Genomic DNA, 26,775 nt, shown 5'->3' on the forward strand with positions numbered 1-26,775 from the left:
GCTGGCCAAAAAAAAGCTGAGGGATGGCTTCCCAGCCCTGAGTTTAAGCCTTGTGATCTAGCCAAAAAGAAAAAATCAAAGGAACGATGCCTGATTCTAGGCCAGCCTGGGGCAGCTCCAAAGCAAAATGCAAAGAAAGGGTTGGGACCCTGCTTGAGTGGCAGGGCACCTGCGTTCTGTCTCAGGAACCCAAAGAATGAAGTACATGCAGTACATGTGAAGTAAGAGGAGTAAAATACACTAGCAACATGTGAAAGTAGGGTGCCAGCCATGCCTGGCTGCAGTTCTCTGCTCAGGCACCTGATTAACCGCGGAGTTGTGTCTGTGCCAGGCACTCGGTGCCCTCTGCTGACTCCTGCCTGAGCCATGACAAGTGCTTCCTGTCTGCAGAGCCCCCTTGAGCAACTGCTGTGCTCAGGAGACAAGTCACTGGTCCCCTTGCTGGACTGCAGCCTGGTGACGAGTCCACCGAGAGGAGCAGCTGCCCCCAGGTGCGCGGGGGCCAGAGGCTGGGTCACCAGCCACATCCAGTGAGTGGCAGTGCAACCCCTGCCACAGTCAATTCTGGGACATTTCACCCCGGAAGAAGCCTTGCCAGCTCCCCTGCCATACCTCCTGCCCACAGCCCGCAGCTCTCCACTGCGCGTGACAGAGGCGGGGCCATCAGGACACGGTTCCGCCTGAACTTCCCGGCTTGGTAGCTCGTCCCTGGGCCACGTGTCCAGCTTCCCGCCTGGCGTGAGTGGCGTTTCTCTACTCTGCCCGTCCATGCACAGGTAAGGTGTGTCCACGTCTGTCTCGGGAGTCTGAGTGCCATGTTGGTTTCTGAGGAGTGGACCTGCTGGCTCTCGGGAGCTGTTTCATGGAGATGCCTGATGGTGGCTGCACTGTGACAGGTTCCCACATTCCAGCGGTGTGCAGCTGTGACCAGGCACAGACACAGCTGAAAGCTCAGCGGTTCCTTGGTCAGCTGGTGATTCCGCCACCTCCCACAGCCCTGAGGTGGCAGGAATAAACAAACCACAGTGCGGGGGGGGGGGGGGGACAGGGGGAGGGGAACCTCGCCAGCCTCCAGAATAGGAACGGCCCCCTCCGCCCCCATTCACTCCTCCAGCCAGGCTGCTTGGGGCAGGGAGGCCCCGTCTAAGACCTCAGGCAGGAGGCTACAATACCGGATTCCCGCGTGCTCAAGTCTCTTCTGTGAAGTGGCAGAACCCCCATCCTTCTACTGTTTCTAGGGGTTACCAGACCCTGCTGACATGGCTGGCCTAAGGCCAAGGTGTCATTCACGATGATGTCCTCACATCTTGGCTTCAGGTGGCATCAGCTCCCATGTCCTCAAGTGGTTGTCCTTGTGTGTGATCTCGTGCTGTCTGCTCCCCTCCCTCTCCCGGCTTCCTTCCTCCCCTCTGCTGACGGAGGGCCTGCCTCTCCCAGCACAGGCCCCCTGGCTCCTGGCTCTACCGCCTGCAGGGACCACCCTCTTGGAAGGCCCTCCTCACCAGCTGTTGCCCTCCCCCCCCCATGAACACCGCTGGCCCTGTCTGAGCTTCCCATGTCTCCAGGGCGCCCAGTCTCTCTCACACCTCTTGTGTGCAAGGAGCCCTGGCCTGCACTCCTGGGGCTGGGCAGACGTGGAGGAAGCTGGCGGGCACTGGTGTGGGTGGTGAGGTAGGGGCAGCTGAGCCCTCTCCGGCCTGTTCTGCCACCCTTCCCCGGGTGTCACCTCCCACCTGGAGTGAGCTCCCAGCAGGACTCTGCGCAGGTGCAGTACCAGCGGCGGCCTCTGGGGGCACCCTCAGCCGCAGAAAGGACCTCAGTCCCCGCTGCAGGGGCATCTGCTGTCCTCTGCACTGCAGCCTGTTTCCAGGGCATGGGAGCTCCCCCGTGCCCCGCTTGGCACCAGTCATGCTGCCTGGCTCAGCGCTCTGCTGGCTCTGCTAGCAGCGCTGATCTCTTTTCAGGCCTCCTTTCCCAGCAAGAAGATGGGGTGGGGACTCATGCCTGGTGCCTTGCCACTTTGCTCCCCACTGTTTCCGGGAGTCAGGCTGGCGGCCCCACACCTCTTCCAGACGACTGGCAGGACGTGGTCATCTGCCTGGATGAGAATAGATGTGCCAAGATTTGGACGGCAGGGTCACTGTGGTTTGGAAAACAGAGCCCGGGGAGGGGAGAGGGAGTTTGCAGCTCTGATGGGGACAGGTGAGCTCCCAGAACTGCTCATGGCATCTCTCTCCCGAGCCGCAGCTCTGGGCTCCCCACCGAGGCACCCCTGACGAAAGTCAAGGCCTCTGGCTGGTGCCCCTGGCCTGGCCTGGCTAACCCAAGCAGTCGCAGGTGGAGGTCAGCCCGGAGACGCAGTGGGGAGGTGGCTGTGGCCTGTCTCCTCAGTGCCACCAGGTGGGGTGTGGGCAGGAAGGCTGCAGGGTGAAAGTATGGCAGGACGGTGAGATGCTGGCAGTCGGCCCCTACCCAACCTGGAATGCTTTCTCTCTGTCCCACAGTTGTTAGATTCAGTGGCCCTCGAGTCCAGCAGCCTCTCCTGCAGACCCGCGTCTTTTTCTGCCTCCATGTGAGGACAGAGGCGGAGTTGAGGTCAGTGAGCCTTGGTGGGTGCACAGCCGCTGGGACCTGCTGGGGTTCTGCCATTGTTGTCGTCCCTGTTGAAGTAAGTCCTCTGGGAAGGTTCTGAGAGCTCACACTTGTGTAACACCTCACACCCTCAGGTCTCAGCCTCCGGTGTAGCTAGAATGACAGCTGTGAACCACCCGCACAGGCAACAGTGATGTCTCTCTGGGGGCAGGGGAGGTACTGTCCTGGGCCTTGAACTCGGGCCTGGATGCTGTCCTGAGCTTTTTTTTGCCCAAGGTTGGTGTTATACCATTTGAGCCATAGCTCCACTTTTGGCTTGTTGGTAGTTAATTGGAGAGAAGCATCTCAGGAAGCCAGGCACTGGTGACTGACTCCTGGAAGCCTAGCTACGCAGCGGGCTGAGACCTGAGGATCACAGTTTGAAGCCAAGCCCGTGAGATCTTTATCTTCAGTAACCTACAGAAAAAGCTGAGAAGTTACGGCTTAAGTGGTAGAGAGCTAAACATGGGGGGAGGGGGAGAGCCAGGCGCACAGTGGCTGTAATCCTAGCTACTCCAGAGGCTGAGATCTGAGGATCAAGGTTCAAGCCAGCCCGGGCACAAAAGGACCTGAGACTCTTATCTCCAGTTAATCTCTAGAAAATGGGAAGTGGGGCTTGGCTGAAGGATAGGGCGGTAGCCTTGAGCTGAAGAGCTCGGGCCCAGGGGTAGAGTTCAAGCCCCATGGGCCACACACACAAAAAATCTGAGGGATTTTTCTGTCTGGGCTGGCTCTGAAACTCAATCCCCAGATCTCACCCTCCTTAGTAAGTAGGACTGCAGCATTGATACCTTGTAGAAAACAAACAAAAAACAACTTTTTTTTTTTTTTTTTTAAACTCTGGCTCCAAGCTAAGGGCTGTCAGGAGGTCAACAGGAAAGAGGACGTAGAGCCTTGAGGAAGTCCTGGACCAGTGTGGAGAGACAGCCTTTCTTCCCCTGTTGACAGGTGGATTAGAGGAGAAGAAAAATGTGCCTCTTGTTGGGGAAGCACAGTTGAGTTTATGTGAAGGGGTTGTATTGTGCAGCTGCCCTGCAGTGTGACAGGACCCTCGGCGCCTCAGAGCAGGAGCAGTGATTGCTCCTCCGGAAGTGCTCAGCCAACTGTCTTCTTCAGTGTTCTCTTGAAATCTAAAAGCTGCATTACAATAGTAATTTGTGTCTCTTAAATAGCTATAAATAGTGGGGCAAACCAGGCTTCCAGTGCAGAGGCAGGAGCCTCTCAGAATAGCCGTCACCCCGCAGTCACCCTGAAGGCCGGGTGAGCTGGCCTCCAGTGCTGGCTGCTCGGACGAGAGGCTTCCCAGGCCCAGCCTGGGGTCCCAGCAGCCAAACCAGCCCGGCCACTGCAGAGCACCTTGGCGGGAAGCCTCTGCCCTGCCCTGGAGCCCACAGCTCTCCCAGGCCCTGGTCACCATGTGGCCTTCTGGAGTCTGCCAGAGACGGTGGTGGACGCTGACACAGTGGGGGCCAAGGTCGTGCAGCTCTTTCCGCCCCACAGCAGCAGAGGTGGCTGGAGGGGCACCGTGGGGTCTACACGCTTGCTGTGCGCAGGTGTTGGTGCTAAACAGGCTCTAGACAGACCCCCTATAACCCTTGGCAGTGCCCTCCCTCTCCCTGCCACGATGAACGGGCTGGGATCTCAGTATGTCATGGAGGGGGGTGGCGAGGCTGGTACTGGGAGGTCGTGGGCCCAGCTGGCACCTATGCAGGACACTCGGCCACCTTGATCCCACTGTTGGCAGAGAGAAGGTGCTGGGTTAAGCACCGTGGTCAGGCTGCCCCCGTGTGTGCCCAGTAACATGGCTTCTGTAAGCGGGTCAGTCTGGGGCCTTGTCCTGGGGAGGGCCTGGCGTCAGGCTCGCTTAGCCCGGGAAATTGGATCCGCTGGGCATTTGCTGCTGGGGCAATTGCAGGTCCAGGAGTGGCGCCTGGCACCTTCCTCCATGCCCAGGCACCAGAGTGACTGGCCCAGGCCGCAGGACTTGGGCAGGCTCCAGGGCCCCAGGGCAGGGTCAGTTGTCACAGCAGTGACCAGGGAACAGCCTGGCGCTGGTCCACACAGGTCCACGTGCTGGCTTGCACACCTCCAGCTGGGCTCGCTCCTCTACCCCAGGTTGCAGTGACAGGGTGACGTGGCTTCTTGCACACCTCCAGCTGGGCTCCCTCCTCTACCCCAGGTTGTGGTGACAGGGTGACGTGGCTTCTTGTGGCTGCCCCCTGTGCCCAGGTGGAGCCGCTTTGGCTCAGGGACGGCATCTGCTGGCTTCAGTTCCGCAGGTCCAGGAAAGCCATCTATCTGGTAAGCTTTGTGCTCCGAGATGCCCGCCTATGTGCTGCCCCTGCAGTGGAGGCGCTGGGACCCTCGACCCCGCAGAAGGCGGGCTCCTCCTGGCCCTCCCTCCTGCTCTGTGTGGAACCCCCAAGAGCAGTGGAAGCCGCAGCTTCGGCTCCTGCCAGGGTAGCGAGCACCTGAAGAGGTCAGCGCCGCCAGGCCAGGTCTGCTTTGCTCCCCTTTCTCCTGCCTGAGGCTCAGCATGGCCCACAGCCATGCGCTGGTGTGGCGTCAGAGCGGGAAGGTCGTGGGTGCTGTGTGTGGACCTCTGTCTGGCGGGTGTGTGTCAGTGAGTCTGCCTGTAGGTGTCTGCGTGTGTGCATCTGAGGGAACAGATCCCAGCTGCAGGGAGTCTTTCCAGTGACCTCTGGAGGGAGGCAGGCTGGGCTCGTGGTCTCTGCCATGATAGCAGCTCTGGAGGTGGTCAGCGGGCCTTCTGAGGCCACACCCTCCTGGTGCCCACCTGAGCAAGGTGTCACAGGAAGGACACTGCATACCCGCCCAGCTCTGCTACCAGAAAAATACCAAAAGCCAGGCGTAGTGGCTCAGGCCTGGAATCTTGGCTACTCAGGAGGCTGAGATCTGAGGATCGAGGTTCAAAGCCAGCCCAGACACTAACGTCCTGAGACTCTTATCTCCAACGAACCCCAAGAAAATAGGACGTGGAACTTGGCTCAAGGGTAGGATGGTAGCCTTGAGCTGAAGAGCTTAGGGACAGCGCCCAGGCCAAGTTCAAGACCCATGACCCCACGATAGGAAAAATTAAAAAAAAAAAAGAAAGGAAAATACCAAACAAAATGCCAAGCACTGGTGGTTCACACCCATAATCTCAGCTACTCAGGAGGCTGAGATCTGAGGATCACAGTTGGAAGCCAGCCTAGGTAGAAAGTCCATGAGACTCATCTCTAATTTACCTCCAAAAGCCAGACATGAGTTATGGCTTAAGTGGTAGAGTATTAGCAGAGTATTAGCCTTGAGCAAGAAGCTAAGGAATAGCACCCAGGCTGTGAGATCAAGCCTCAAAACCAGTACAAAAAAGAAAAAGCAAAGCAAAGCAAAATAACAAGAATAAGGGAGTGTTTGGCCTGCTGGTAGAGTGCTCACCTAGCATGCTGAAGGCCCAGGTACACAGAAAAAGCCAGAAGTGGTGCTGTGGCTCAAGTGGTAGAGCTCTAGCCTTAAGGAAGCCCAAGGACAGTGCTCAGGCCCTGAGTTCAAGGCCAGGACTGGCAAACAACAACAACAACAAAGAAAGCATCAGTACACCGTGGAGCACCTGGTGGCAGGACAGGGCTGTGGCCTGGAGTTTCCTGTGTCCAGCCCTTCCTCCTCACCCCCCCCCGCCCCGCCCCTCGCTCCTGCTCTTCTGTTCCAGAGATGTCTCTGCTGGCTCACATCTGGCTCACAACTTTACCATGACTACACTCCTTGGTGAACCACGAGCTAGACTTGTGCTGGGAAGTGAGGGCCACCTGTCCTACAGTGGGGAGGAGGGGAAGAGGTGGGGGGCTTGGGCGTCTGCCCAGCTGCCTGTCCAGCTCTGTGGGTCCGGGATTCCTGGTCATGCTTGTCCTTGTCCCCAGCCTGGGTCCCCAGACCTGACTGGTCTTGTGGCAAGGGCAGCAGTGGGTGGGTGTTGGGAGCCAGAATGTAGAGCCAGGCTGTCCCTTGAATCTACACATCAGAGAAAGATAACCACAGGAAGAAGCAAGCTGGTGCCCTGCCTAGGAACTTCTGAAGCTACATTGTCTGTATTGAGAACTCTCTGATCTCTTTGCTTTATTGATTTATTGCTTTATTGTTTTATGGCCTTGTCCTGCTTAACTGATCTGAGATTTACCATCTGAATGTAACACCTGGCAGTTCCTGGTTTCAAGGCAGGTACATAAGCCTTGATTTGGAAATAAACGGGGCTGCAGTCTTGAGCTCACAGCCTTCTTGTGCTGCTGTCTTGGGCTGTAGTCCTCCCGAACCCCATCTGTTTGTCTCTCTTCTATTTTTTCCTAGTCCCTGCCCCCTATTTCAGGAATCCAGGTTCGCTGCCCGCTGGCCCCCTGTGTGTGGGTTCCCGCCTGTGGGTCCCCGCCGGCTGACACGTCAAGCTGCGGGACCGTGGCCAGGCCTGGCATCCCAGCTACTCCAGAGGCTGAGATGTGAGGATGGCAACTCGAAGGCAGACCGGGCAGGAAAGCCTGTGAGACTTTACCTCCAATTCACCACCAAAATGCCACAAGTGGAGCTGTGGTTCAGGTGGTGAAGTGCTAGGCTTGAGTGGAAAGGCTCAGGCACGGAGATCAAGCCTCAGTGTTGGCACAAAACTAACAACAAAACCCCCAGATGCACTGGCTGGAAAGGGGCTGGGGGGTTGACGGGTCTGTGCTTGTTGAGAGTCACCCCAGAAGAGCTCCCTGCTGTGGCCGGGCTCCTCAAGGCCCCCTTGCGCCCTGACAAGGCCACCTGACCTGACCTGAACCCCCAGTGCAAGCCCGTGTGTCACCACCCCTCACAGCCCTCCTGCCAAGATGCCACCCCAGTGTACCTCCCTGCCGACACAGCCAGAGGTTCCTCAGACAGCCAGCGACACCGCAGGCCCAGTTGTGCATACTGCACCTGGGAGAATCTCCAGAACCGTCTGTGGAGTGGGAAAGACCTGTGCCTGCAAGGCCTGTGGTCCCTTTCCTGTCACTCACAAACTGTGCCGGCAGAGGGCGGGCGGCTGCCGCTGGGGGAAGAGGCCCTGCTGCCGCCTCTCCTCGCCATCTGGCTATGCACAGCACACTGTGGGCAAGAAGTGGCGCGTCTTCCACGCCTCTGTGCTCCACCACAGCGAAGCCCGGAGCTCAGGACAAGCAGAACATAGAGGGTGCCTGCAGGAGTCCTCTGCTTCCTCCCGTGGCTTCTGTCTGGATCTGTTCCGGTTTATTCTCCCAGTCTCCCTGTGCTGGTGTTGGGCCATGAATTAGCGAGTTGATGAATTTTCTCCAAGGATGGAACCCAGGCCTTCTGAGGCCAGGCAAGCGCTGTGCACAGGAGGACAGGAGTCTCTCCAGCCTCCTGCAGTCCAAGACACTCACGTCACTCTAGATTTGTCCCCAAGAGACACATGTGCCCTGCGCCGGGTGTGGCCTTGCAGACCCCACTGCAATGCAGGTAGCACTGGGTCCATGGAGGTGGAGACAGCAGGCACGTCCCCGTCTGGCGGCCTCAGCCTCCTACTCCAAGGCCACTCCCTCCTGGGTGCCAGGATAAGGAGAAACGATGAGGAGAAAGCCCAGGGGTGCCGCTTTTGCATTTCTAAGAAGTGACAGCTCCAGAGGAGGCGCCTGGGCCTTTGGTCTCCAGCCCTCCCCTCCCTTCTCTTTCCCTCCCTTCCCCTCCCTTCCTCTTCTGTCCTTCCTCTCCCCCCTGCAGGTAGCCTTGACAAGTGTCATCGAGGACCAACACCACAGATGCCCTGGCATCTCCTGCGGGAGTGTGGTGGCCCCCAGTGTCACGGGGCTCCACTCAGGTTTCCCTCACGGACACTACAGTGCTGGGTGCTGCCACAAGACACGGGAGGTGGAGGGCGGGTAGGCGGAGGGGAGGGGAGAGGAGCCCTGGGCCTCCTGTAGCCCGGCCAGGCCCTGGGAGTTGCAATCAGACTTGGCACAGTGGGAGAGAAACCAGCAAAGCCAGTTCCTCCCCTGCTCTCCCGGCTCCTGGCTGGAGCCGCAGCTTTCCCTGCTTGATTTTTTCTGTGCTGAAGTTGCTGGGGTTGTGTAATTTTACCTGGTTGCAGGCCCCAAGAAGAATCAAGACTGAGGAGTGGCGTGGCTGGTCAGCAGAACGGACCTGCGGTGGCCTCAGCTCCCTGGGCTCCATTCCAGACTCCCGAGGGTGCTTTCTTGAAGGAAAGCTATCTCTAATCTCCATGACAAGAAAAGTCTCCCTCACTCTCTCACTCTCTCTTTTGGCCAGGAGAAGGGTATGGACAGGGTGAATTTTGCAGTTTTAGAATTAAAGTCCGATGTCTGGCTAGAGAACTTACATGCTTCTTAAACATGGGTTCCCTAAACTCCAGTTCAGCCCACATGACAACATGACTGCCGGAGCACCAGCTCTCACGGCCGTATTTCAGGCAGGGAGGAGGAGGCATTCCTTAGCGCAGCCCTCCCGGAGCTCTCGGCCCACCCCTCGTTACCCAGCCTCCCTCTACCCCGAAGCTCAGACCTGCCAAAGCTGCTCATCCTGAGTTGTGCAAGAGAATGGGGTGCGTGGGTGCTGTGTGGGACTGCAGCCTCCCTGGGGGCTCCACTGACCTGTGTGCTCCACCCACACGCCCAGCAGACGCTGCCCAGGGGCCCAGCGCCCGCCCCTTCCCCTCCCCGGCGCTCATGCGCAGAGCTCGGGTTGGGACTCCTGCAGACAGGGATGGGGACGGGGCTGGAAGGGTCTCTGGTGGATTCGGGGTGGCGCAGGTTCAAGAACAGCAGGGCTCTGTCCCCAGCGCCAGGCACTGGTGTGTGACACCAGGCCCATGGCAGCCACTCAGGTTGCTGAGCCCCGGGACAGCGCTCTCATCCTCCGTGGGTTTTCTGGTGCCGGGTTTGAATTCAGGGCTCTGCTCTGCTTGGCAGGAGCTGGAGCGCTGGGGCCCCGCGTCCCGCCCGGATGCTCCTGTCATTCTCCTAGCAGGGCCTCGGAGGACACGACCTCCCACCCGCAGCCAGGCGCCCTCACGCCCGGCCTGCCGCGGTGGCCGTCCAGCTCTGCTGTTGTGGAAGGGCTGCCCAGAGGGGTCGCCATGTCACAGTCTAGGTAATGTGGACATGTATCTCATGGACAGTGTCACCCCTTCCTTTGTTTCCCCTGGTTTCGTCCTACCGTCCCTACCCACGAGCTGCATGGTTCATCTTCTACATAGTGTACACACACACACACACACACACACACACACACACACCGCACACACCACCACATACCACCACATACACACCACATATGCACCCCACACGCCACACCCCACACACTGCACACACCGCACACACACCACACACCACATATACACCACACACACACACACACCACACACCACACACACCCCACCACAAGTTGTTCTGGACACATGAAATCTTTTGTACATTATAGGAATGTTTGAAAAGACGTATTTTAAACCATGAAAGAAGGAAGGGAGGAGGAGGAAGAGAGGGAAGAAGAAGAAGGAAGGGGCTGCAGCCTTCCGGCTTGCCTCCTTCTCCACCCTCCTCTTCCACGCACTCAGGCCTCGGAGCCCCGGCACAGAGGGCAGATCCCTCCAGGAGTCACACCTGCTCTCAGGGCCTGGCTGGAGCCGAGCCAGCCCCGCCTGCCCGCAGGAACCGGGCAGCCCTGGGGCCACTGCAGGGCGGAGGGCAGGCTACTGCTCAGGGGGCCACCAGGCTGAGAGGAAGCACTTCTAAAACTGCCCAGGGCCCCTCAGAGAGTCCTCCTCCTGCATCCCAGCCCCAGCCGGCCTCCTCTCTCTGCAGTCACAGCCTCTGGAGCAGCCGGAGAGGCCTTAGATGAGAATAGCGCCCTCACCTCCCTTTGGCAGGGGGAGAGGGGGTGTCACGAGGAGCCTGCTGAATTACTGATGCTTTCCCCAGTCATTTGGGGAGCAGCTCTCAGGCACCCCATGTCCCTGACACCTGATTTTCCAAGCCCACTGTACCAAAAGAGACAGGAGGAAGTGCGAGGCTCCGCTGAAGCCTCCCCAGCACTCTGGCCATTTCAATGTGACGCCCGTCAGGGAAGGGCCTCAGACGCGTCCTCTCCCTGGCGGGTGTCCTGGGTGTCCTGGGCTCTCAAGGGTGGAGAGTGGTGCAGCAATGTCCTGCGTCACTCCTGGGAAAAGACCGCACTGAGAGTGGCCCCAGGCCAGGCCCTGGGGCCAGGGAGACGGGGATGGCGGGTAGGTCAGGGCCTGGACTTCAGCCAGCCTGCTTCATTCACCCAGCCACCAGCCACTGGCTGCCCTCAGTGACCCATGAAGGTGTGTGCCAGGCCCTTGGCCAGTTCCAGGATGTCCTCACACTGCAGACAGAGCCGCCTGCTGACCACCACCGCACACCTCAGGGCACGTCTGGCTGGAGGAGGTGCCCTCAGGTGGGCAGGGTCTTTAGGGTCAGGACCTCCGGCCAGCATCATGGGAGGATGCCGTGGACTTCCGTGCCCTGGAGGAGGCCTGAGGGACGTGGGAGAGCAGGACTGAGTCAGCCGTGTCACCTCTGGACCCGGAAGCACAGGAACAGCAGCCCACAGCCTCGGACGTCCGCAGCAGGACTGGGCACACGGCCTGGCACACGCTTCAAGCCCAGCGATTGCTTCCCTGCTGTCTGTTTTGCTTTTTTCTTCATAAAGGATCTCTTGCAAAATGCTAGCTCTGTGGAACAGAGCATGGCAGTTCTTTCAAAAGTTAATTGGAATTACTACGTGGCCCTACAAAGCTGAAGCAGGCCAGGTCCCGGCACGCGCCCCGTACAGGAGACAGACAAGAGTGGGAAAGGACAGGATGAGGTTTACTGCTCAGGTTCAATTCCTCGGTACCACGTAAGAGCAAAAAAGCCGGAAGTGGTAGAGCTCTAGCCCTGAGAAAGTCCAAGGACAGTGCTCAGGCCCTGGACTGGCAAAAAAAAAAAAAAAAAGAATGTCACTGTCAGGGCTGGTGGCTCCTGCCCACAATCCCAGCTACTCAGGAGGCTGAGATCTAAGGATCCAGATTCAAAGCCAGCCGGGGCACTACCGTCTAATTATCTCCATCTCTAATTAACCACTAGAAAACCAGAAGTGGTGCTGTGGCTCAAGTGGTAGAGTGCCAGCCTTGAGCTGAAGAGCTCAGGGACGAAGCCCAGGCCCAGAGTTCAAGTCCCACAACCAAAGAACAAAACACAAACAAAAGAACCAAAACCAAAACAAAACAAAAGCAAAAACCAACTCAGGAACTTTCCTGTCTGGGCTAGATGGGAGCCCTCTTGCCTCAGATCTCAGTCTGAACAGTTAAGATAGAATTCTAGGTGTGAGCCCCCAGTGTCCAGCTAGCTAACATTTGGCTCTCTTCTTGCATCATGATGGAAGCGTCAACCTCGAAGCCTGTGTGAGTGAACGCAGACTCCGTGACCAGGTTCTTTGTTGACAGGAATGGAGGGGTCCCAGGAGAGCTGTCCCTTCATGGCAGGTTCCTGTTTGCCGGCTGCCCTGGCTGTGCTGTGAAATCACATCCTCAGACGACCCTGGCAGAGCTGCTCCAGAACAACAGCCTCAACAACGCCTACTGCCAGGCAGGTGCAGCCCAGGGGGGCGGCTGGCCCCAGCCACACGCCCGTCCGTGCCCGGCCCAGGAGATGTGTGTCACAGCTGCAAGGGCTGTCTGTGTCTGCTGGCATCAGGTGTCACCCAAACACAAATCCAAGCACCCAAACACAGCTCCAAACTCAAAGCACAGCGCAGAGCACCCAAACACGGACACAGAGCAAGTAGGGGGGCCCAGATGCCGTATCTGTTGCGCAGGGCTTTGAACTACCTGCAGAGGCCAAGGCTGCAGAAGGCTCCAGAGGAGCAGAGGCAAGATGGCAAAACGTCCTGGCAGGTGAGGGCAACCCCTGTGAAGAGGCTGGACCTGTGTGGACCCTGGGCTGCTCGGGAATACAATTAAACCCGTAACATCCAGACTGTCACATCCATGATGAGTCTTTCTTTTCCTTTTCCTTTTCTTTTTGCCAGTCCTGTAGCTTGAACTCTAAGCCGAGGCATTGTCCTCACACTTCTTTTCCTCAAGGCTAGCACTCCACCGCTTGAGCCACAGCTCCACTTCTGGCTTTTGCTGTAATTGACGGGCAATAAGACTTTCCTGCGCTGGCTGGCTCTGCCCCTCGGTCCTCTGACCTCTGCCTCCTGGGTCTCTAGGGTGACGAGCCTGAGCCATCAGCACCGGGCCTGCTTGAATTTTCAGCATTTAAATCATCTTTGAGTAGCTGCAGAAGGAGGTGCCAAATAACAAAGCCCTCGTCCACCCCTTCCCTTCCTCTTCTTAACTTTGTGGTCTAGACAAGGAATTCTTGACGGTCTTCCGGCCCCTTCACCTGTCCACCTCCCGCTTAGCTCCCCTCTCCCTCTCGGATGTACCCATTTCCTGGGGTTGGTTTTGTTGGGCCTTGACTTAGTCTTTCTAAAACATCGTGATCCTTGAGCTCCCCACAGAGTCTGTGATACTCCAGCCAATTCATTTACCACTCACAAGTGACAAACAGTCCTAGGTCCCTGGTGAGGCCCAGCTTTGTCCCTGGAGGAATTCTGGGATGTTATCCCTTTATTCCCAGGCCAGAACAGGAGCAAGGCGATCTGCAGAGTTTAAGCTATTTCCTTTAAGACGAGAAGCAGAGGCAGTGCCTGTCTGAGGGGCAGTGTGTGTCTCACACCACAAGTCTTCTGTTTCCCAGACAGATCCCACCGGGACTGTGAAGGGACTGCAGCGGAGACCAGCTCACACCAAAAGGCGGAGCTGGGGGACTGTAAGTGAACCCAGCTTCTTCTTTTTGTCCATCATGAAGCTTGGACTCCGGTGACTCGGCCTGGGCGCTGTCCCCAAGCTCTTTTGCTCAAGGCCTGCACTTTGAGTCACAGCTCTACTTCCGGGTTTTGTGGGGTTGACTGGGAGACAGAGTCTCCTGGGGTCTTTCCTGCCCTGCCTGGCTGGCTTCCAACCACGACCCTCAGATCTCAGCCTTCTGAACAACTAGGATTACAGGTGTGAGCCACTGGTGTCTGGCATAAATAATAATAAGTTTATCATTATTTATTACTGACTTTTTTGTTGTTACTTTTTTTTTTTTTCCAGTCCTGAGGCTTGAGCTCAGGGCCTGAGCACTGTCCTTGGACTTTCTCAAGGCTAGAGCTCTACCACTTGAGCCTCAGCACCACTTTCAGCTTTTTTTTTTTCCCTCTAGATATGTGGTACTGAGGAATTGAACCCAGGTCTTCATGCATGCTAGGCAAGCTCTCTACGACTAGGCCAAACTCCCAGCCAGTACTGGGGTTTTTTTTAACGTAAGGCCTTATGCTTGCTAGGCCGCTTGGGCCAAACCCTTGCCCCAGCCTAAGTTGCCTCTTACACAACCACACTCTGTGGATCTCTGCCTCCCAGCAACTGGGACTGAGCACTGCTCCCAGCAGTTTTCACCACTTTTAACAACGCCTTTGCCACAGTCCCATGGGCCAAAATTAATCCGATCGTAAGAGCAGTGGGTGTAGTGGTGGAGAGAGATCCCGTTTCAGCAGGTAATGAAACTTCTGGGGGTGTTGGTGGCGCTGGCTGCAGCCTGGCTGTGCCAGGATGGGTTGGGGTACTTGTGCTTGAGGGGTGCTAGAGCTACATACTTGTAGGGTTCACCGAAAGGAAATTGCCACATGGTTCAGGCAGAAAAAAGTTTATTAGCGGGGAGAGCACAAGATGGAGAAGGCCAGGGGCCGGGAGTTTGGCCTAGTGGTTAAAGTGCTTGCCTAGCATGCATGAAGACCCAGGTTCGATTCCTCGGTACCACATACATAGAAAAAAGCCAGAAGTGGTGCTGAGGCTCAAGTGGTAGAGCTCTAGCCTTGAGAAAGTCCAAGGACAGTGCTCAGGCCCTGAGCTCAAGCCCAGGACTGGCAAAAAAAAAAAAAAAGATGGAGAGGGCAGAGAGTAGGAGGAGAAGGGGACCTGTGGGTGGGTGGGTTACACAGGGAAAGGCAGGGAGGATGCGTGACCACAGTGGATGTGAGGGTGATCTCTCAGAGGCCAGGGCGCCTCTCGTTGCCCAAAGGGGACATGACTGGGACAGTTCAGGAAGTGACCTCAGAGTCTAGGGTTCTTTGCAAACTCAAAGTCAGGGGATTACCGGTGTAGACAGGTGATTTCTGGTAAGGGAAGGGGCTGTTCTCCTGGGCAGACTTAACAGTACTGACAAGGTCACTTCCGAGCAAGTTACACTGGTGCCTTTCACACATGCAGTGGCTGGGGACAGAGGGGCCCCTGCCACAGCGCCCCTGGTGTGGCAGACACACTGGTGGGCCTTGGCTGGAGAGGTCTCGGGGCCTAGGCAGGGTCCTAGGGAGGAGGTGTGGCTGTGGCTGCAGCCTGGGAAGGCAGGGTGTCTGAATGGGACGCCCCTGACAGAGTGGGCGTTTCCGAGACACACAGGAAACAGCACCTCGAGCCCAACCTTGAATGGTGTCCGTGGAAGGCCAGCAAGTATTCAGGTGCCCATGCTGAGGAGAAGGGGCTGGCTGGACAGGGCCAGTGGGACCCCTGACAGGAGCTGGTGTCACCAGAGGGTGGGCAAGGGCTTGTCTCAATATCCTAGTTTCAACATGGCAGCTCCTCTTTGTAACTTCAATTCGGTGTTGTTATTATTATTGTCGTTGTTGTTGTTGTAGGTACCAGAGTTTGAACTCAGGGCTAGGGCTCTCCCTAGCTGCTTTTGCTCAAGGCTATTATGGAGCCTCGGTTCCACCCCCCAGCTCTTTGCTAGTTCACCGTCTTTGCTGGTAACAGCCTGTGAAGATGTTTCTGTCGGCTCAGGCTTTGAACCTCACTCCTCAGAGCGCGGCCTCCTGAGTGAGCCACAGGGGAGCCCAGGGACTCATCTCCTTTTTGAGCTGGGGGGGGGTAGGCACTGTCAAGGTACTCTTGCGACATTAGCTCTTTGACAGTGGCTGGGGTGGCTACGCTGGGGGAGGCTTGTCTAACACCCAGCTTTGTTCTGGACATGCCGTTTATTCTGTCTCTACAAATTCCGAGTTTCCAAATTTTTACCATTTCAAAGGAGAAGGCAGATTTAGACCAACTCTTCTGCATCTCCCAATCTTGAACTGGAACAGTAGGGAGGAGACGTGGTGTGTGGGGAGCTGAGCTGCTCCGTCAGTTTCCTGCCTAGGTTTGCCCCTTTGGTTGGCTGCTGCAGAGCAGATTCCTCTCCCTGTCTGCCATCTGCCTCCTGCCTCAGCGGGAGGGAGCTGTGGTCGTCCTCTGCCCCCGGGGAATCTGGAACTTCAAACTCACTTTCCTTGGAGCCACGACCTCTCTAATCTGAGATGAAGGACGGTGGGCGTGGCTGGGAAGTGACAGGCTCTCGGTGGGCCACCTGTGAAGCCACTAAGAGCTCAATTGAAGATCCACTGGAAGCTGTGGGCTCCCGCTGGCTTGGTGCTCCGACGTGCTTGCCTCCAGTCCTTCTGGACACTAGAGTGGGGCTTCCTGTGCCACCATGAGGCCACAGCCCCACGAGACCCCCGGCTCTGGCAGTGGGGAGATAGTGTCTGATCTGGCCCTTTGGCGGGGACAAAGGTCTACTCTCCTTTGCTCTCAACTCTTCAAGGCTGGATTTCGGACCCTGTTTCTTCCTTCAAGGTCCAACAACAAGCTAGAGTCTCAAGTCTGGGCATCTGCCCCCAAGAGAAGAGGCCGCACACAGAGCGGCAGTGCGTGGTCCCTGAGGGAGAAGTAAGGGAGAGGGAAGGAAAACCAGGCGCCGGGGCTCACGCCTGTCGTCCTAGCTATTCAGAAGACTGATCTGAGAATCACAGTTCAAAGCCAGCCAGGGTAGCAAAAGCTGTGAGAGAGTCTTATCTCCAATTAGCCAGCAAAAAGCTGAAGTAGAGGCATAGCTCAAGGGTTTGAGTGTTAGCTTTGAGTGAAAAAGCTATGAGACAGGGTGTGGGATGTGGCACAGTGGTAGAGTGCTTGCCTAGTATACACAAAGACCCGGGTTCGATTCCTCGGTACCACAGATGTGGAAAAAGCTGGAAACGGGGCTGTTGCTCAAGTGGTAGAGCTCTGGCCGTGAGAAAACCTGAGGACAGTGCTCAAGCCCTGAGTTCAGACCCCAGGACTGGCAAAAAAAAAAGAGATCCAGACCTAGGCACATAGGAGGACAGCTGGGATGACTGAGAGAAGCCATGTCTGCAACCTCGGGCTGTCCTGAGGCTCTGTGGCCTCTCCTAGCCTCTAAGACTGTGTGGGAGTCTGTCTTGTTGAAGTCCTGCCTCTGCACTTTGTTTTGGCCACAAACTGCACAACACATAAACAAGGTAAAGCCAGGCAGTGTTAGGAAAGTGCAGGAGAAAGGAAAAGCCAGGCTCCATCTTCCATAGGCCCGGGACTGAGCACTGAGGCACAGCCAGGGGCACAAGGCACAGCCAGGGGCACAAGTCTCCCCCTTGTGACGCTTGTGGGTTCAGGCCCGGCTGGTGAGGGTCTTCACGAGGAAACAAAGGAGGGAAAATCAGGCTACAGTTACCCAGGGCTGGGCATGAATCTGGGCTTAGTCCAGAATGGAAGGTCCCGCCAGGGTGATGGGAACTTGGGTCAGGCCAAGGTTGCAGTGACCCGCCTGGGTCAGGCCTGTGCTTTGCTTGACCTGGGGAAATAAGGTGAGGGTCTGCCTTTCAGGCAGGACAGGCGTCGTGGTGTATGGCGGCCCGCAGAGCCTGGCAGCAGCAGGCGGGCAGCGAGAGTGCTTGGAGGACTGGGAGGACTGGCCAAGAGGGCGGAGTGACGCCCCCTGGGGAGAAGGGGTGGGCAGGGCCCCTAGCTGAGAAGGTCTTTCCAGAGGCCTGCGACACATGGGCAGTAGCCACTGCCCTAGTTTTGACCAAACAAGAGACAGAGCCCAGGCTGGCGGTGGGAGCTGTGGAAGCAGGCAGCTTCCCTGGGCACCCCCTGCCCCCCAGCAACTTGGCAGAGGCAGAGAGGCTTTGTGTGACAAAGGCACAGAGGCAGTGCCAGCCTTCCACTCCCTGGGCAGTGCTGGCGTGGGGGTGGGGCTCTGCCCTGGGGGGGTGTGGGGGGGAGAAGGGGGGGACAGGAGCATGAAGAGATTAATTTTACAATCAGCCAAGGTGGAGGACAGCGGAGGAGGGGTTTGTGGAACTGTCACGGCCGTGTGAGGAAGCCATGGAGGTGTTGCTGAAGTGGGAAGGCTCCCAGGGCCTCTCCAGCCGTGGGACTTGGCCCCCAGGGTCTGTTCTGTGCCCTGGCTCCCCTGCGGTGTGTGCTCAGCGAGAGAGGCTGCCAGCCCCATCTGTACACACAGCCGCCAGGCCGAGCAGGGCCCCCCCCCGTCCACACTGTCCACACGGGCTGGAGCCTGGACCAGACCCAGCACTCCGACAGCTGCAGCGTGGTTCCCTTCCGGCTGGGCGTTTGCCTGGGTCTACTCAAGGCTGGCGTCTGGCTTCCCATGCTCTTGGGTGAGTGTGACCTCTGTGCACACACTGAGACTTCCTCGGTCCCCACAAAGTCATCTTTGTGGGCCTAGCGGACAGTCCCGTCCTGCTAACAATCCCGTCTTAGGCAAGGCTGGGTTTTCACACTGCACCTGTCATTCTCGAGCATATGTGTACGGTGCTTCAGGGCTCACACCTAGAATCCTAACCACTCGGGAGGCTGAGATCTAGGGTTGAGGAGGAAGGCCAGCCAGGACAGGAAAATCTGGAGAATTATCTCCAACTCCCTACCTGAGAAAATGTCACTGGTTATTACCGTTTTAACTGAAAACCTCCAACACCTTTCCACTGGCAGTTTGTGTATTTCCAGAACAGTTGTCTTTAGTTTTGTACATTTTTACATCTGACAAGAGCTTGCTTAAGGCCTTCAGGAATGTCTGGGTTTCCCACAGGGCCCAGGACTCTGGTTTCTTTCAGGAGTGGGAATGCCCTCAGCTTTTCAGACAAAGGAACTAGCAAACACCCGCACAAGTCATGCTCTTGTCCAGGGCTGTGCCTGGGCCATCTGTGCCCCTGTGTGTGGGGGAGCAGGGTCTGCAGTGGATTCGGGGTTACTTCTCAGGCTGTTGACTTACATGGGGACAGGATATGAGAATCCGGGCACGAGCAGGGCCTTTCCGGGCCTCACTTCTGCAGACGCCCTTGCCGTGTCCGTGCCTTTCATACTTTACGCCCTATTTTTTTTAACCTAGGAGCCTGGGACTCCAAGCTTCTCTCCTAACAAGAAAACAGGAGCATTACTGGGCCATGGGCAGGAACAGCCTGTCGGCCAAGTGGATTCAGGCCAGGCCAGCTGGCCTTGCTGCCAGCCTCAGTACAGGGCTGGGTGCCTCAGTTTCCTCTACTGTGTGTCACTGGTTTCCATTTCACTGGCCTGCTTTGCTGCATGGAGGAAGGGAGGCCCACAGCGAGAGCTGGGTGAAGGCCAATGGCGCCGCTTCCTGTGGGGAGCCCGGCACCCAGCCAGCTCTTTCCTTCCAGTGTGAACTCAGACGCTGGTGTGGTCAGTGCAGCTCTCTGGACGTGAATGAGCACAGGTTCTAAACAGATGGAAATGAGATCGACCTGTATTGATAAAGTTACCAGTATCGATGATAGGGCCTGCAAATGTGAAAATAACAGAGCCATTATAAAAAATGTGCATTTATGATAAATCTAAGCATCGCTCTTCTGCGTATGCTGCCTACAGTTTTGGTTATTCTGCCTAGGCACAGTTGCATAGGTACATATTTTTTCACACAGGAAGTAGATCATTCTATGCCAATTGGCCTGTCTTTATTTTTAATTTAGCAGATCTCAGAGCTATGTTGTACCAATGTGCATAGAATCATCACATTAAAAGGTTTTTCATATTAGAAATATCATTAAGGCTGGGTGCTGATGGCTCACACCTAGTAACTCAGGAGGCAGAGACCTGAGACTCATAGTTCAAAGCCAGCCTAGGCAGATAAATTTGCACGACTGGAAGTGGAGGTATGGTTCAAGTGATAGAGCCAGCCTTGAGAGAAAAAGCTGAGAGACAATGTTCAGGCCTGGAGTTCAAGCCTCAACATAACATATACACATACACATAGAAATACTAAACATGGGCCTGGGAGTGTGGCCTAGTGGTAGAGTGCTTGCCTAGCATGCATGAAGACTCAGGTTCCATTCCTCCGTACCACATACACAGAAAAAAGCCAGCAGTGGTGCTGTGGCTCAAGTGGTAGAGCTCTAGTCTTGAGAAAACCCAAGGACAGTGTGCAGGCCCTGGCCAAAAGACTCCCCCTCCCCCCCAAAAAAACAAAAAAAATGAACATTCTAGAATGTAACCAGTTATCTTTGGGCATGTTCAGGGTGTGTAACTGTGGATAACAGTCAATCCAGTCTTAAGTGCCCATCTGCAGGTCCCAGTGGGAATTTACCTTTGAGCTGGATTTTTGTTTCTTTTCTTCTTCTTTTTTTTTTTTGGCCAGACCTGGGGCTTGAACTCAGGGCCTGAGCACTGTCCTTGACTTTCTCCAGGCTAGAGCTCTACCACTTGAGCCACAGCACCACTTCTGCCTTTTTCTGTATATGTGGCACCAAGGAATGGAACCCAGGTCTTCGTGCATGCTAGGCAAGCACTCTACCATGAGGCCCTGCTCCTGACCCCTTTGAGCTGGATTTCTAAAAGTGCCAATGCAGGGCTGAAGGTTTTAGCAGACCTGCAGACCACTTCTTCTTCCAGAGCTGGGCAGTTCTGAGCAGGACAGCTGTGTGGACTTCCATGTTCTTTTACTCTATGTATTTTTTTCCCCTGTGAAGTAAGTTGAGGAGGCGGAAGGGAGCAGGCCAGGCTGCTCTGAGCTCTTCCCTCCAGGCTGTGCCTTGCCTAGACTGACTGCATTTTTTTATAAAGAAGCACTATGATCTGAGTTACTCCAGTTTGAGTATAAATGCCAAGCCAGAATGACTCTACATCTTCTTTGTACAAATAAACAACCAGTCCACCAGCACACCGGAGGCACGTACTGGTAATTTATACCAAGAAGCAATTACACCAGTGAGTATATCAAATAATATCTGAAACATGAGACACTCGGGCTCTTATCAGCTGCACCAGACACAATGACCTTATCACCTGGTCTACAGAGGGACGCTCCAACGCTGAGCTGAAGCCGGCACTACCGGCTCATGCTAGGCCCATGCCTGGATACCCAGAGGGCTGAGATCTGGGGGTTCTGGTTAGAGGTTAGTCCATGAGACTCTAATCTCCCAAACCACCAAAACCACTGGAAGAGGAGCTGTGGCTCCAGTGGTAGAGTACAAATGCTCGGGGACAAGGCCCAGGCCCCGAGTTCAAGCCCTAGGACTCTGTCTGTCTGTCTGTCTCACTCACACACTCACACAGGCTGGCACGTCTGTTCGCTGGGACGCGGCGGGTGCGCTGACCCCGGTCACCTCTCAGGGCCATCTTCTAGGAAAAGTGCCGTAGCCAAGAGCTCTGCCTCCCGCGCTCGGGCTCCACTTTACAGCGCCTGCCGCTGGAGCGCGGAGTGACGGTTCTGTTCTCCAGGCCTCCCAGCACCTGTCCCGGTCCCCCGGCGCGGCCCCAGGGTGCGTTTCCACGCCCAGTGCGCCATGTGCGCTTCTCAGCCTGGGAGCCTGGCGCGGAGCGGGTCGGGCGGCCGGGGACCCGACGGGCTTCACTCAGCCAGCCCGAGCCTGGAGAGGAGCGCGGAGGGGGGCCGGGCGAGCCGGGCGCCCGTCAGGTGGGAGCCCGGGAAGCGGCTCGGAAAGCCGGGGCCGGGCCGGGGGTCGGCGGGGCCGCGCGCGGTGGGGAGGGGGCACCGGGCCCGGCTCCGTCCCGGGCGGCGGCGGCGGGGCGGACGGGGGGCGCGGGGCGCCGGGGCGGCTCGGTTCCCCCCCCCCCCGCCCGCCCCGCCGCCGCCCCGGCGCCCCGCTCGCCCGGCCCCGCGCGGCCCGTCCGCCCCGCCGGCCCCGTCCCGGCCCCGACCGTTGGCGCGGCCCGCGGCCCCGCCGCCCCGCCCGCGGCCCCGGCCCGGCCCCCCCGCGTGTCCCCGCGTCCCCGCCGCCCCGCGCGCCGGCGGAACTGTGGGATCGCCGCGCACAGGAAGTAGCGGCGGCGGCGCGGCCGAGGGCGGCGGGCGGCGGGCGGCGGGCGGGGCCGGGATGGGGGCCGCGGGCGGCGGGCGCCGCTGTCGCTGAGCCCCGACGCAGGGCCGGGCCGGGCCCAGGCCGGCGGCGCGGCGGCCGGGCGGGGCCGCGGACGAGCAGGTGGCGGCGGCGGCTGCAGGTGAGCGGGGAGCCGGGCGCCCTCCCTCCGGGCCCGCGGCGCCGGGTCCTCCCGCCGGGGCCCGCGCCCGCCGCCCGGCCTGCGCCGCGGCCGGCCCTGCGCCCTGCGGACCGGGGCCCGGCGTCCGGGCGGTGCGCGGCCCGGGCCCTCCCCGGGGTCCCCCGGCCCTCCCCGGCCCTCCCCGGGTTTACCCCGCCGCCCCATCCCCGGGGTCCCCCATCGCTCCCCGGTTTTCCCCCCATCGCTCCCCGGTTTTCCCCCCATCGCTCCCCGGTTTTCCCCCCATCCCTCCTCGGTTCCCCCCCCCGGCCCTCCCCGGGGTCCCCCCGCCCCCTCCCCGGCCCCCCCACCCCGGCCCCTCCCCGGGGTCCCCCGCTCCGCTCCGCTCGCCCAGCCCGGGGAGGGAGGCGGCAGGTGCGGCGCCGCCGCGGGGACGCGCGCCCGGCTCGGCTGTGACTTTGAGACCAAAGGCCGCGGCGAATGTCCACGTTTCAGTCAGGTGACGGGGTCAGCGGGTGAGCGGGGCCCGGGCGGAAACCACCTCCGCCCGCCCGCCCGCCGGGGTCGCCGCAGCCGAGGTAGGGGACGCGGGGCGGCTCCCGGAACTCCCCAAGACCCCCTGCCTCCCTCCCCCTGCCCCTGCCTCCCTCCCTCCCCCTGCCCTCCCCCTCCCTCCCCCTCCTCCCTCCCTTCTTTGTAGACTATCAGGACTTGTCTAAGAGAGTTCCTGGGCAATGGGCTCCCTAGGGAGCACCGTGGTCCTGGGCGCCGGCCGTGGGACCGGCGGGAGCGGGGAGTGGAGCCGGTGCAGACTGTGGTGCCAGGCGCCTGAGCCCGCGGGCGGCCTGGGGAGGGGCGGGGGCCTGGCGCTCCTGGTCCCATCTGCCCTGTAACTGGCCCCTGCCCTCCAGGGGGTCTTTCTGATTACATTGTTTCAGAAAGCAGCTACATGTGATGACCTCCAGGCCTTGTACATCCCGTCCTCAGCTGTGGGGCCTGAACTCAAGGCCTGGCGGATGACTCTACCCGTCTTTGTGCTCAAGGCGAGCGCTTTATGACTTGAGCCACAGGGCCATTTCCAAGTGTGTGTGTGCGTGTGCTTGTGTGTGTGTGTGTGTGAGAGAGAGAGAGAGAGGGGACTTGAACTCTGGGCCTGGGCACTGTCTCTGAGTGCTTCAGCTCAAGGCTATGAGCCACAGCACCACTTCTGGTTTTCTTTCTTTCTTCCTTGTTCTTTTCTTTTCTTGGACTTTCTCAAGGCTAGAGCTCTACCACTGGAGCCACAGCTCCATTTCCAGCTTTTTCTATGTACGTGGTACCAAAGAATTGAACCTATGTCTTTGTGCATGCTAGGCAAGCTCTCTACCACGAGGCCAAACTCCTAACCCCACTGCCAGTTTTCTGGTGGTTAATTGGAGCTAAGAGTCTCCGGTCCTTTTGTGCCCAGGCTGGCTTTTAACGTTGATCCTCAGATCTCAGCCTCCTGAGTAGTTAGGCTGACACCAGGAGTGAGCCACCAGCGCCCAGCTGTCCTGGCATGTTTTCAAGCAAGCTTCATAGGCCTGTGGTCCGCCTACTGTGGGAAGCCCCGCTGGGTTTCTCGGCACCCTGTACATGTGTGTCTCCTGGTAATAGCCAAGATAACCTGTGGGAATGGGCCGAAGGCAAACTTAGTCTGGGGAAGAAAGCTGAAGAGGGTTGGAGCTGCCAGATGCTCTCCAAGTCCCAGCGTCAACAAAGGACGTGGCCTGTGCCACACACATAGCTGTGTGCCAAGGTTGGGAAACAACCAGATCGTAACGGATTGATTTTGGAAGTTAGAAATGAGGAGCCACCAGACACGAGCCTCTCGCTTCCGCGTCTGGGCTCAGTAGTCAGTAGTGATCCCGGGCCGGACTGCTCGCCCTGGCGGTCTCCGTGTGTTGTCTCTGATGGCTTCAGCGTGGGTCCTGGGAAAATGGAGTCTGAGGAAACAGGATTAGTTACTCGCCCAAGATTAGGTTGCAAATTGGCCAAAATGTAAACTCAGAGGCTGGCCGCTGCGATTGTGCTGCTGAGAAGGAGGGTGGCGCAGGCATGAAGGCCCCACTGGCCCCTGGAAGGCCACTGTGTGGCTTCCCCAGTGCCAGGTGCGTGGGCAGACCAGTGCTCTGCTGCCACTCCAGGCCCGTCTCCCCCTTCTTCTCACCCATGGTCCTGCTGACCCAGGGCCTCGGCGGGGTCCCTGGCCCCCTCTCCTCCTCTCCGACAAGTGGCTGGGATCGAGAGCATGCTCTGGGCCTGACTGGCTAAACCTGGGCATTTCCCTCTTGCTGATGTGTGCCGGGGAGAATGTCAGGGCCTTCTCACAGAATTTCTCATTACTTCAAGGTTGTGCAGAATTGTTATGGGGTTTTACTTTTGAGGAGTTCCCAGATGTAAAACAAAGCGACTGTGGCAGTCATTCCAAAAGTTTTGTCATGTGAACTCCGAGGTGAATTGTAACGTAGTCATTTCAGATGCTGCCTTTTAACCAGAGGCATCCGTGGTGCTGTAGGACAGCGCTTGGTTGTTGAGAGGTTGCTAGGTCACTATTACCTCTGCCAGGTGTGGGACACATATTCCTGAGCTGGCTGCTCTGAGCTTAGTTTGGGCAAGCGAATCCATGGTGAGGAAGGGGGTGGTCTCTGCAGACTGGCCAGGAGCGCCCAGGTCTCCAGCCTGTGGATGGGAGCGCTGTGGACAGTGGAGGGCGTCGGAGCCACACGTGTCCTTCTGGCTGTGACAGGCAGAGGTCGCCCCCCAGCTGGAGCTTGGTGTCATTAGGACTGAATGCTGAAGCCAGCCTGGCACCTTGGGCTGGTGCCAGCAGTGCAGAGGCCTGGCCCCAGTGCCCTGGAGCCATGAATCATTAGTGGAGATGTCTCTAATCCCTTTCAAAAGTGTGTGGAGTGAGAGTCATAATAAACGCAATAGTGGGAGCTACAAACCCAGCAGTAGTGGAAAGTTCCCAGGATGCCACCTGCACGGACCCTGTGGCTCATGGCTGCCCACTCCCCTGCGCGCCTAGCCTGGCGGGCGCTGTGTGGCTGCCTTCCACTCAGCCAGGGTAGCTCTGCACTCTCCTTGTTTGCTGACTTTAAGGGTTTGTGCGTTTATGCTGCGATGGCCTCTGCACTTGCCTTAGAGCTTATACTGATTGCACTTCATTTTTGCTATGGGCACTGGGACTAAAGCTCAGGCCCCCGCGAGCTCTCTTGGTATCATAAGGCTGGTGCTTTACCATTTGAGCCACATCTTGGCTTCAGGCCAGGATTATAGGTGTGAGCCACTGGCGCCTGGCTCAGTGATTGCCTTTCTGTGCTGGGTCTGTGCTCACTGACCAGCAGAACCCTCCCGACCCCCTCCTGAGCGTGGGCTCCACACCTCGATGACGAGGAGACCCCACGTGAGCCGTGGGCTGGGTTGCTGTGCTCCAGAATCTAGCTTTACATCGGTCTGGACCCAAAGCTATTGACGAGTCTTTCTACACAACCAGCTGATGCTCATAAAACAAATATGCTCATTTCGCGTGTGGAGAGCCACTCCAGCCAGGACGAGGGCTCGGAGGCCCCTGCTGAGGGAGAGGAGCCGGATGGCCTGGACATGGGGGGAGAGAGCGCTTCCTCAGGCCTGGGGTGGAGGCTGGGTTAGCTCAGCCCAGAGCTCCAGGTAGATTCTGGTTCCCGCTGTCGTCCTGTTTAATTGCTATGATTAGGGAGGGAGATGCGCCCACGTGGCTCACACAGAGAAGAGCCGTCGGCCTGTACTGCGCATGCACCGTGACTCTTGCCGGGTTGAAGATTGTGTGGGCTGGGGTTGTGCAGGAAGCAGGTGCCAGCACAAGAGTTCAAAGCGCAGGAGAGGCAGGAAGGAGGCATCCTGGGGAGGCAAAGTCTGAAACCTGGCTTAGAAGAGAGCTCAGTCAGGCCCTGACAGAGCCCCCTCAGAGCTTGGTCAGGATCACAGGGGGAGCCCCGGTGCCCAGCTGGCAGCGGCATTTTTAACATTTGCAACGTGGTGAGAGCAAATGAACTGTCAGGTGCCAGTGGCTCACGCCTGTCATCCTGGCTATGCAGGAGGCTGAGATCTGAGGATTATGGTTCAAAGCCAGCCCAGGCATTCAAGTCCAGGAGACTCTTATCTCCAGGTAACTGCCAGAAAGCCGGAAGTAGGGCTTTGGCTCAAGGGACAGAGTGGTAGTCTTGAGCTGAAGATCTCAGGGACAATGCCCAGGCCCAGAGTTCAAGCCCCATGACCCACAGGGAAAAAAAAGTTACTAGCTGGGCACAGGTGGCTCAAGCCTGTAATCCTAGCCACTCTCAGCATTCAAGTTTGTACGTCAAGCTTCACTGGATGTTGGGCTTTCATAGAGAAGTGGACTGTCTTAACTTCAAGTTGGGACACTTGCACGGTTTGGCAGTAGCGGACTCATTTCTTCTCCCCAAACTCTGGTGTGTGAGTGTGTGTGTATGTGTGTAATAATACTTGAACTGAGGGCCTCAAACTCTTGCTTGGCCTTTTCTGCTCAAAGCTTGTACTCTACTGCCTGAGCTATACCTCCTCCACTTCTGGCTTTTTTTTTTTTTTTTTTTTTTAAGTTAACTGGAGATAAAGAGTTTCCCAGACTTTCCTACCCAGGCTGGCTTTGAACTGTGATCTTCAGATGTTAGTTTTCTGAGTAGCTGAGACTACAAGCATGGCATGAGTCATCAGGCTCTGACTTTTTGTAGGAT

At 57.7% G+C, this 26,775-nt stretch overlaps 2 protein-coding genes across 3 annotated transcripts in view; one reads left to right on the top strand and one right to left on the bottom strand.

The window, feature by feature from the left end:
* The window catches only part of Cstb (cystatin B), a 40,718-nt gene extending 18,836 nt beyond the window's left edge, over positions 1 to 21,882 (bottom strand). The window contains exon 1 of the mRNA XM_090349968.1: positions 21,864 to 21,882. The gene's annotated coding sequence lies outside the window, so the exon portion shown is untranslated. The remainder of the gene's footprint in view (positions 1 to 21,863) is intronic.
* Agpat3 (1-acylglycerol-3-phosphate O-acyltransferase 3) overlaps positions 21,453 to 26,775 on the top strand; it is a 44,852-nt gene continuing 39,529 nt past the window's right edge. Inside the window, exon 1 of one of the 2 annotated variants that reach the window (XM_090349942.1) lies at positions 21,453 to 21,476. The gene's annotated coding sequence lies outside the window, so the exon portion shown is untranslated. Of the gene's footprint in view, positions 21,477 to 21,915; positions 22,022 to 26,775 lie in introns of those variants that run through there. The other variant, XM_090349934.1, reaches the window with a different exon arrangement.

The sequence above is a fragment of the Megascapheus bottae genome, chromosome 1, assembly GCF_031878675.1.
Source record: "Megascapheus bottae isolate mThoBot1 chromosome 1, mThoBot2.hap1, whole genome shotgun sequence".
In the NCBI taxonomy this organism is placed as follows: Eukaryota; Metazoa; Chordata; class Mammalia; order Rodentia; family Geomyidae; genus Megascapheus; species Megascapheus bottae.